We start from the raw sequence: 12458 nt of genomic DNA, 5'->3' as shown, positions 1-12458 counted from the left end.
ACGTCAACAGTGGGGCCAGTGGCTGGCCTATGGAAAACACCTTTCTCTGTTGCTAATGGTTTAACACGTGGTAGGCTTCCGCGACCAATAGCCATAATAGAGGTTTTTTGGGTTGGATCGCGAAAATATATAAAAGTGTCGTTAAATCCCGCCACCACCCGACACAGCCAACTAGTAAGGGTTGTCACGTAAACAGAACGTGCCAATTCGTCACTAGTACAGCACACCGGTGTGTTGGAGAGCCAAACCACAACATTTACAATCTGAGTACGACGTTTGGCCAGTAATTACAACTGGCTTCATCAGGCGACAGCCAGATTTGTGGAGAAGTCCACCTGTTTCGTTCCTTTAATAGAGGCGTAGATGTGGTGATCACGTGGGGTGGGGGGGATTAATGAGGCAACGTACATTATTCATGCGCATTATGCGAGCCCTTTGAACTTGTCCTTCCTGTCTATTGTGTGTATTAAAATAGCCCTACCAATGGTAATACTTATTGAAGTATGCTGCAATTTGTAGGCATGCATTTAAATAATGTATTATTTGATGATTCGCTTCCACGCAGCACTAAGGCGGTAGCGATCCGAACGGTTAAAGTTATTTTTTTTATTTCTTTCAATTAGGATAAATTATCTAATTAGTCCTGGCCAGTAGTATCTAATTTTGCACGTAACTTTTAAATTATCAAAATCAATTGAGTGTCCTTGTTGGCATGCGTGTTCTGCTACTGCTGACAGTTGCATTTAGGAGAATTTAATATAAAATCAGCACGAGACTAAAAGAACATCAGAGAAGTCAGTGGAAGCGAATCATCAAGTAATACATTATTCAAATGCATGCCTATAAAGGACAGCATACTTCAATAGGGATTACCGTTGGTACGGCTATTTTAATATACACAATAGACAGCAAGGACAAGTTCAAAGGGCTCGCATAATGCATAATGTACGTTGCCTCAGTAATCTCAAATGGTGTTCCCATTTGAGACTAGGTTCAAAAGAAAGCTGTCTCTGGTGTGGACCAATCAGTTTCAAAGACAATGCATATATTATCAGTGTTTTTTTGTTGTATTCTGACTACAAGTAGTGTGGTTAATGCAGACATGATTCCTTGTAAAAGGTTTCAGTTTGGTGTTTTACACATCTTAACACCTGTTTTGTTGTCAGATAAGAGGGGGAAACCTATTCTCATATTTTGGTACTGGCAAAGGAGGTCCAATGATGACACTTTTATATATTTACGCGATCTAACCCAAAAAAACTCTATTATGTTGCCAATGGATTTATTTGTACGCGCACTGTTGTGAGATGTTGCTGGTATTAATATCGCAAGATCGTGGGAGATGGTGGCCGAATGGGGGAGGATTTCATTTGGAAGGGGGTTGACCATGGGCAGCGGCCGGCAACCATAATAACAATAATGGAATTTTTTTGTTTGAAATTGGGTAAAAACTTTTTTTATTTTAAAGAGCCGCAATGCGTGTGATGAATAACGAGTCCGGTGGCTCTTAATAAATTACGTCACGAAGAAGTCCTTAAAGAGCCGCCCGCTGCTCTGGGGAGCCGTTGATTGCTGACCCCTGCCCGAAAGGCTGATGACGAAGATGAAATCCCTGCTCTCTCACGCGAAGGCGAGTATTAGTGGGTTCTCTTCGAGCACACGGAACTTCTCCCCGCATGGAAAAATGTCCGCCCCCGGTAATTACGTCAGCCAAACATAGCAAGCAAGATCGTCCTGTGAAAGGGAATCTTGAGACTCAGTTGATGTTTCGCTGGTGACATCGAAATCCGGGTAAAGACAATTGGCATACAGAAACGAAGCGTCTTTGCGTTTCAGATCTCATCATTTACAGCTCAAGAAAGTCCTACTTTAATGGCTTCGTTCAGGTTTGTATTCTATAGTAATAAGTAACTTAACAGCATGACCTGCAATGAAGTGGACTTTGGATGTCTTTGGTATTTATTATCGCGTAATAAAATATTACTCCTGTTATGTGCTTGTCTGTGTGATCTCAAAACATAGTGATTCAATGGTAATAATAATCTGAAATCAAATAAAATGTTTATGTCATGTGCTTGAAAAAACTGTGAACAATCCGTTGCAGGACAATTGAAAATCGGATTTTCTGGGCTAAGTTAGCACTTATGTAGTCACGTTTTAAAATACACGGCTATACCGTACACAGTTACATGTGTTAAAACACATTACCGAGTGTCGAAATAGACTGGTAATCCTGTAACTTGCAGTGAGTTTGGTTGTTTGCACAGATTAGGCAATGTTCATTTGACACCCTCCAGCAGTATAATAAGCTAACCTATGTCAGGCAGTACAGCAAGCAGGTTATCTACTTTTTTTTGCTTGGTTTCTTTTAAGAAAGCTCCTCATGTATGCTTGGGTCTTTTTACGCGGGCATCCTGGTTATATTCGTCTGCACAGAGTCACAAATGTCCAAGGGATTTGTTAAACATCCAAATACAGCAGCGCCCTCGTGTAAAAAAGAGGATTAAGAGTCAGCGATGGCTTTTTTTATAAAGATAGCATTATTGAAAATAACCAACTGTCATACATTATAAGTATGGAAACACAAGCAAAGGGCTCTATGTGCAGTGTACGCGTAGAGTCTTCCACTGGTGGATGGGATCCTCCCCACTCCGTTCGGGTCACGGGAGATATTGAACCAAACTTCACGTCGCTGGTCCATGCGTGTTGGTGGAGGCAGGGAGCCACAGACTGGGGACAATGGGTGTTGCTGGAGTCTGCCACATAGCCCCACGGCAGCCTATAACGACCTGCTATGCACTATTCGAGCACAAAGTCTGCTTAGCTTCTGAAATGTAACGGGACCAGGTGCGTTCCAAGTGATTTGGGCTTGGGCTCCATAGGCGGAAATGAATTCTATACTTGGGGAGGGGACATGTGTCCGCTTTGTTCCTCACATTAGGAATTGCGGGTGCACATAAGGGGCCGTCCATAAATGACGTCACGCACCTAGGGGGGTGGGTAAGACATTTGTGACGATGTGTGACGAGGGAGGGGGTTGAGAAATGTGACGTCACATCAAAATGCGCAAATTTAAATAAATATAGACAACACGTTCTACTTAATAAAATAGACTTTTTAATAAATGTTTTCTCCTACAACATCAGAGTGCAGCGCCGCATGAAATAAGCACTAAAAGACAATAGTTTAAAGCGATTTGGGGGGGGGGGCAGAGCTTTGTGACGTCATATTTGAGGGGGGGTCTGACTTTTTGTGACGCCGTGTGACGAGGGGGGGGGGGGTCAAAAATCGTCCAAAATTGCGTGACGTCATTTATGGACGGCCCCTAATTAAAAAAAAAATATTATTTGCAAATTACTGACAGTAAATTAATACAGGTGTCCAGTTTGGGCGGTGTGTTGCCTCCCCGCAAACTCCCCCCCCTTCGGCACAGTAAACCTAAAAGACGACTTTCACCCTGCCTCTTCGCCGTGAGGATACGGCTTAACATTTATAATATCTGCGGATGCTGCGGTCTTCGAACAAACACGGGCCTCGGAAGCGCTGCGGCTGCTGCAGATATCGGAAGCAAGATCGTGAATATTAAAGCCAAAGTGCGCGTGCATTTGCTGGTGTGTTCCGTTTTCGTCGATAGAGGCAATGCAGGAACATCGATTGAAAGTGGGTTCGCCTTTAACCAGCCTCTCCTGACAACGGAGAATAGCGGCAGGGTTAGGGGGGCAGCGATAGATTGCACATTTCCATGATCAGGAATGTGCCTGGGAAAATTGTTTATCGATTCACGACATTACGCAACGCCACAGTAATAATGGCCACAATGGGCAGAGGGGGGGGGTGTTATGCGAGGATTGTGGCGGCGAATGCGTCCACTGGTGTTGGCCGTGAGCGGGAATCGAACTCGTGTCGCCAGGTTCATAGCGCAGCGCGCTAACCGCTACACTATCGCTCCCCACTATGCGCGCACACACAGAGAGACACGCACCACAGTTGCAGCTGAGACGACGTTAACGATGCCCCCCACCCACCCCACCCTACTCAAGCAATGCCCCCTCCTGTCAAATGGGTCGTCATTTATGTCCGTTGCTTTGACAAGTGCCGCTCCTTTCATAGCGGCGTGGACCTTGGCTCCGCGTTGGGGTAAACAAACACCCCCCCCTCAACCCTGGAGGGCTTCATTCGATGCACTCACCCACCAGGTGGAGACGAGTAAACCCATACCAGTTGATACGATACATCGGAAACAAAAGAGACGTTTAATTTAGAGCAATTAAACGCAAGTGCCGGGGCCTGTAGCAATTGTTATGAAGGGGTCCTAAATAAAATAAAAACACGTAAATATTAAAACAGACAATTTTTAATTGCATAGTAAAGTTATTGTATTTTGTCACTTGCTATACAGCCAGATAATAGGACAAATTGCTAGCCTTAAACACCCAGTCGTTCATTCATTCTAGATTTGAAGCTTTCGTGACTGCAATGATTCATATTCTCAGGTTTTTTTCGGTAAAGTCACGTAGGTAAAACATTAAAAGTAATGAAAGTAAAATAAAACAAAACAAAAATAAAAATAAAATTCACGACGTTTCGGAGGCAACACAAGTCTCCGTCATCAGGTGGGATCGTCACAGCCGGATTAGCTGCATCAAGTGAGGCAATGATTCAAGATGTAATCCCTTAAAAGCAAGTTGAGGGGGGAGGAGAGGGGGGGGAGCTCATCAGAATGTGGTAGCCAATGAATGGAACGTATCGGGAGGGAGGGGGGTGGGGCTCAAAGACGGCACGGAGTGCCACGTACAACGCATCGGGAGGGGGAGGGGGGCGGGGCCAAAAGGATGGACGACGGCGTGGACGCGGTTGCTGCTGCACACGCCAACGCATTGGACAGAGAGGGGGAGGGGAGGCCTGATACACATGATAGAAAAGAACGAAAATGCCCATGTTTATACCAATGCTGGCTGAACAATGAAGAGAGTACTGTTAAACACTGGGGGTGTTAACACTTGGTAAAGTAAAGTAAAATAGTGCCTGTCAGACAAGATGGTCCAAAAAAGTGTAATTAAGTCTTTTTTGCGTGGTTGATAACATCTCTCCAATGATCACCAAGCCTGCACCCACCATCACGGTTGAAACCATGTCCGTGTCCGTACACCTGCATGGCCTCGCGCACAAACCCCCGATGGCAGCCGGGAGGCCTGCAGAGAAATTGTGTCTGTGTTTGTGTGTTTGTGTGGCTTCGTGTGCAGGCCTTTGGTGGTGGCCGGGAGGTTTGCAGAGAACCTTGGTCTCGGAAAAGGTTCTCTGCAGGCCTCCCGGCTGCCATCGGGGGTTTGTGCGCGAGGCCATGCAGGTGTACGGACACGGACATGGTTTCAACCGTGATGGTGGGTGCAGGCTTGGTGATCATTGGAGAGATGTTATCAACCACGCAAAAAAGACTTAATTACACTTTTTGGGACCATCTTGTCTGACAGGCACTATTTTACTTTACTTTACCAAGTGTTAACACCCCCAGTGTTTAACAGTACTCTCTTCATTGTTCAGCCAGCATTGGTATAAACATGGGCATTTTCGTTCTTTTCTATCATGTGTATCAGGCCTCCCCTCCCCCTCTCTGTCCAATGCGTTGGCGTGTGCAGCAGCAACCGCGTCCACGCCGTCGTCCATCCTTTTGGCCCCGCCCCCCTCCCCCTCCCGATGCGTTGTACGTGGCACTCCGTGCCGTCTTTGAGCCCCACCCCCCTCCCTCCCGATACGTTCCATTCATTGGCTACCACATTCTGATGAGCTCCCCCCCTCTCCTCCCCCCTCAACTTGCTTTTAAGGGATTACATCTTGAATCATTGCCTCACTTGATGCAGCTAATCCGGCTGTGACGATCCCACCTGATGACGGAGACTTGTGTTTCCTCCGAAACGTCGTGAATTTTATTTTTATTTTTGTTTTGTTTTATTTTACTTTCATTACTTTTAATGTTTTACCTACGTGACTTTACCGAAAAAACCTGAGAATATGACCCAGTCGTTCATAAAAGTCGAAGGCAGTATAGTACTATAGTAATAGAGCAAGTGCAGAATCACTGAACCGGAATTGATAGCTTGAAAGCATTTAGCGCGGGGCCCTTGAAAGTGCGGGGCCGTAGCATTATGTAGCTACATTTGCTACTAGGATAATCAGGCACTGGTTAAACGTTGATTTGCGTTAATCTCCCCCCTCGCTTAATTGCCTGTAATTGACATGCATGTGGTTGTGAGCTCAAAACTAAACACTAAACTCTAAGCGATTTGCTACTCCAATGAGCATTGAGGTTTTGTGCTCATCTTGTTCACAGGCTTGAGCCAGCGGTGGGAATTCCACATTCTCATGCCAGGGCAGAGTCTGACCATGGGACAACCAATGTTAGCTTCCCAACGAAGCAAAGCTGGGCGCTAGCTCCAGTGAAGTTCCAGCTCAGATCCTCACACACCAGAAAGCCAACAACCAGGCTCGAAAGAAAGCTGTCTCTGGTGTGGACCAATCAGTTTCAAAGACAATGCATATATTATCAGTATGTTTGCATTTATTATCAGTGTTTTTTGTTGGCATTCTATCCACAAGTATTGTGGTTAATGCAGACATGATTCCTTATGAAAAGGTTTCAGTTTGGTGTTTCAACATCTTAACACCTGTTTTGTTGCCAGAAAAAAGGGGGAAACCTATACTAAATAATTTTATTTCAAATATTAATTCACTGGAATTCATTATCCATTAACATTTTAATTTAAAAAATTGTATTAAAAATTTAACTAAAATAGATCCTAATTTAATTTAACATAAGACATTTTCCAATTTCAACGTCTCACGTTATTTCATTTCCCCCTGCTAGTAGTTATTCATGGGTGATTGCAAGGTAAACACATTGTCCTGCGGAGGGAGCTGGTAGTAACGTTGGGTTGCTCGGTCAATGGCCAGGGTCAACGGCGGCATGGTGTATTCCGCAAATATGCCCGACTGTGATGGCGGGCACAAGCTGGCGTGAGTAGGTTAAACGTTCCTTCGGAGTGGGCAGGTAGGAACTTATATTCTTGGTTCTTTCGGTAAAGTCACGTAGAAGAGAAATAATAAAATAATATAAATATAAAATAATTAAAAGGTAGGAACTTGGTTTGACAGCGCGGCGTTCAGGGGGGGGGGGCAGTTGGATGAGTGGGCATGTTTACCCTTAGCCAATCGCGGCGTAGCTCGATGTTCGGTGGGGAGGTGCATGGGTGGGCGGAATTCCGGATATGCACGACGGACAGACAAATAATCCCTGGTGGGCAGTGTGGAACCTGTTGTTCCTACCTGTATAACACTCTAGGTAACTAAGACTCACACACACATACACTCACTCTCACACTCTCAGACTCACACACACACTCTCACTCTCAGACTCACACACACACACTCACTCTCACACTCTCAGATACACACACACTCACTCTCACACTCTCAGACTCACACACACACTCACACTCTCAGACACACACACACTCACACTCTCAGACTCACACACACACCCTCACACTCTCAGACTCACACACATACACTCACTCTCAGACTCACACACACACACTCTCAGACTCACACACACATACACTCACTTTCACACTCTCAGGCTCACACACACACTTACACTCTCAAATTCACACACACACTCAGCACGGCATTCAGGGGGGGGCAGTTGGACGAGTGGGCATGTTTACCCTTAGATTTGAAGCTTTCGTGACTGCAAGGATTCATACTCTTAGTTCTTTCGGTAAAGTCACGTAGGTAAAAAATGAAATTAAAATTAATAAAAGTAAAACAATAAAAATCACGACGTTTCGGAGGCAACACAAGCTTCCGTCTTCAGGTGAAACCGTCACAGCAAAATATCTGTACCTTATATAGTACTCAACTCAACCCAACTAGTCTCTTTGGTCAAGGGCATGGTACTATCTCCTGATGATATCCTCGTTAGTTTTGATGTAGTATCTCTGTTTACCAAAGTTCCAGTGCCTGATACCCTAACAATAATTGAGGACTTGGTCCAACATGGATTGAATTCAGATGTACCTGCGCTGGTTAGGCATTGCCTCACCAACACTTATTTTACCTGGAATGGCACCTTCTACAAACAGAATGAGGGTACCCCTATGGGCTCCCCCTTGTCACCAGTGATAGCCAACATGTTCATGGAAAAGTTTGAATCAGACGCCATCCAGACATCCACCCTGCGTCCTTCCCTGTGGAAGAGGTATGTGGATGACACTTTCGTCATTTGGCCACATGGCCTCCCAGCATTGAACCACTTCTTGGACCACATCAATTCCAGACATCCATCCATCAGATTCACCATGGAAGTGGAGAAAGATGGCAAACTACCATTCTTAAATATTCTGTTTGAGAGGAGACCTGACGGATCCTTGGGACATTCTGTTTACAGGAAAGCCACCCACACAGATTCCTACTTGAAACCGGATTCTCACCACCACACATCTCAAAAGAATTCTCTCATCAAAACGCTATACCACAGAGCTCATGGCATTTCTGACCAACACCACCTGGCCAGTGAATTGAAACATGTACATCGGGCCCTCAGGATGAACGGATACTCTGAACGCACCATCCGCCAAGCTGTTTCTCCCACCATACAGTAACAGCCACTTGAAACTCCGATCAAAGCTGTCACGTTACCATACATAGCAGGCGTGACCAAAAAGATCTCCAAAATTCTAAACAAACATAAGATCTGTGATCTAATTCCATCTGTGAAGGATTTCATCCCTGACTTGCAATACCCTGGAGTCTATAAACTGAGTTGCAGCTGTGGTGACTGTTACATTGGGGAAACGAAACGTCATGTCTCTGATCGTGTCCGCGAGCACAAGTCAGATTTGAAACACGGCAAAATTGAGTCGTCCGCCGTTGCCGATCATTGCTACAACTCGGTGGGCTCACATGAGATTGTTTTCTCCGAGACTAAGGTGCTCTGCAAGCCTTCTGGCTACCATCAAAGGTTTGTACACGAAGCCATTCAGATATACAAACACAGACATAATTTCAACCGTGATGATGGGTACAAACTTAGTAATCATTGGAAAGATGTTATCAACCATGCAAAAAATATTTAATTACACATTTTTGGACCATCTTATCTGACAGGCACTATTTACTTCACCGAGTGTTAACATCCCTAATGTTTAACAGTACTCTTTATTGTCAGCCAACACTGGTATAAACATGGGCATTTCTGCTCCTTTTCTATTATGTACATCCACAGTTACTTGTGCAACACGTCCCTGACCACGAGTCCATTCATCCCACAGTGACTTGCGCATAAACAGCATAACAAAGAGCGGCTTAATCGTATCTAACTAATTTACCCACCCAGCAGTATAACAAAAGCAGTAATTGACCACTTCACAACTCCTCCTCCCCCGCTGCCCTTCCTGGCTCCTCCCCCCTTAACCACTATATAAGGTACAGATATTTTGCTGTGACGGTTTCACCTGAAGACGGAAGCTTGTGTTGCCTCCGAAACGTCGTAATTTTTATTGTTTTTCTTTTATTAATTTTAATTTCATTTTTACCTACGTGACTTTACCGAAAGAACTAAGAGTATGTTTACCCTTCCCCCCCACCCTCCCCGACATCGTCAACCAATCGCGGCGTTGCTCGGTGTTCGGTGGGGAGGGGATTGCATGAGTGGGCGTGTTTACACCCCACCTCTACCAATGGCGGCCCCGCTCGGCATATGGGGGGGCGGGGAAGTTGGATGATTGGGCATGTTTACCTTCCCCCCCACCCGCCCTGCTCGGCGGTCGGTGGGGGGGCATGGGTGGGCTGCATTCCGATGCACGACAGACAAATAATCCCTGGTGGGCAGTGTGGAACCTGTTGTTTCTACCTGTAAAATATTGAGTTTTATAAGGGCACCACGGGGTGACCAGCCCCTTCTCACCCAGCCCCATCCCTCCCACCCCTCATCCAGCCTCACCCTCCCCACCCAGCCTCTCCCCACCCTCCCCACCACTGGCCCCTCCCCACCCTCCCCTCCCAACCAAGCCCCTCCCTCCCCACCCTCCCCTCTCCACCCAGCCCCACCCACCCCTCCCATATTTTGAATTCACGACGGATAGAATAATCCCCCGTGGGCTGGTGTAACCAGGAGGTTACTACCAGTATAAATTACATTCATCGCTATCACCTACATTGTAAACTTGGCTGTTGTTGAAGCCGAACGCATTATCTATGGCCTCCAAAATGTTCAACACTGCATGTGGCTTCCGAAATATTCCTGCCCTATTAATCGCAGTTAATGGTTTCAAACCAACAGGTAGGTCAATGACTCCTCTCGTAAAAGCAGGCTCGTTTGATTTACCCACGTGAAAATATTCTCTACTCTCCTGGCTTTGTTTTAGGGGTTGTACCATAATTGCAGTGAAATAAACATGTTTTTACATATTTAGTTTCTATAGAAGGCAATATCTGTTTTTTTCTTCACAATTTGCTCTTACGAATACATGAAACGTGTTCTTTAATGTGGGCATATAACTGAGGACCAGTGTTCACAACGTAAAAAAACGTCATAATTGCTGCAAGGAATTTAGCAAACCACCCACCTTTTATACTTCAGTGGAATAGGGTATTTTGGATTACTTAATATATTGCAACGAATTCGTTGGTGTGTATGTGTGCATGTACGTGATTTGTGATAAAAGTGATCCTCAGTTTGACTGCATCTTGAAGTGTCTTCGTGTATTCGTACAGTTCCCATTATGAGTTCTGAGCATGCATCTCATCATCATTCAACAATTGTTCGACGTTATATCTATATCATCTTTTGTATTCATGACAACGGCAGTGTTGCCTTTATCCTCTTATAAGGTGGTAATGTATTGAGTGTTCTTCAATTTAGGATGTGCTGTACATTGTTCTTCAGACAAATTTGAAGCAGTTGGGCATTTGTTAATTCCATTTATTGTGTTTGTGTAAAGTAATTATTTGGCATGACCCTCTAATGCGGCAGTGGCTGTACGTACAACGGCTGCAATCTTGTCAACAGGAACCATCTCAGGCATTACATTAAACTTAACCCTTTTGACAGCGAATACATGTGGTCTTTGTTCAAGTTTTTCAAGTTTAAATCGGAACAATTCATCACCCACTTATCCAATGGTTGAATATTACCAATGCCAAGCTTTGCTAACTTTTCCTTACGTCTAGTTAGCACATTCTTGCGTTCCGGATCGTATGAGACGTGGTTGCGAATTTGCTTGTGAAATAAATAAAATTCAGGTTGGTTTAGCAAGTCAAGTTTGCATAGCATGTAATTCCCAAATTATTTTTTCCATTACAGCTTGGCATGGTGGGGGGGGGGGGGATATTTGTATCTGTGGTTAAATCATGAGCCCGCGTGCTCAGTTTTCATAATTGCGTGAGTTATTTACTTGTTTTTAGCTCTGTGCAGTGCCTTGCGACCTCCGTGTTAAACGCGCTTTATAAATGTAAATTACTATTATTAATTGCTCTGAATTCTGCGTGGACGTACACATCAACGAAAATGAAAACACTTTGATTGTTTGCATGCTATATTAAATGCCAAAAGGCGTTCAGAATTATATTCATATATATTTTGCTTGATTGGAGCATGGGGCCTGCATCATAGCGCTCTTATAAATTATATTTTAAAAAGGCACTAGCATAAGTACCCGGCGTTGCCCGGGTGAAAAATATATTTCTAATAACCTTACATATATACACAGATGGGCTGCTACCCCTGCCCCCCCCCCCCCCAGCCACGATCTCCTCGGCCGCTGTGCAGTAATATGTACGGCCTATAGTGTGGTGGGGTGTCGAGGCCTAGTACCGTGCAGAGCCTCCGGCCTCGCCTAAATTGCCCACCCGGCTGAGGCTGGGTACGGGTGCCATTCCCCCCCCACCCGCGCTACAATAATACTGTCTAATCGCTATAATTTTATTATCTACCGACCCTATAATAGTAATTGCACACATTGGGGTGGGGGGGGGAGTGAAGAGGACGTGAAACTTTGATGAATTAACCTCAGAGTCGCGTGGTGGGTGTCGAGGCCTAGTACCGTGCAGAGCCTCCGGCCTCGCCTAAATTGCCCACTCGGCTGAGGCTGGGTACTGGGTCCGGTACCCCCCCCCCCCCGCGCTACAATAATACTGTCTAATCGCTATAATTGTATTATCTACCGACCCTATAATAGTAATTGCACACATTGTGGTGGGGGGGGAGTGAAGAGGACGTGAAACTTTGATGAATTTACCTCAGAGTCGCGTGTTAATGCGTGCGCATATTTTTAACGGGAATTAAAAATGGCGTCCACCCCGCAGCGAATGCGTCGCTACCCGTTGCCAGGGGCAACCGCCGTCCAATGAAACTGCGTATGGTCCGGCGACACACAGACACACACACAGAAAGACAAATTTGC

This window comes from Lampetra fluviatilis, chromosome 17 (genome assembly GCF_964198595.1).
Source record: "Lampetra fluviatilis chromosome 17, kcLamFluv1.1, whole genome shotgun sequence".
NCBI classification, from domain to species: Eukaryota; Metazoa; Chordata; class Hyperoartia; order Petromyzontiformes; family Petromyzontidae; genus Lampetra; species Lampetra fluviatilis.
This window is presented reverse-complemented; position numbering follows the sequence as displayed.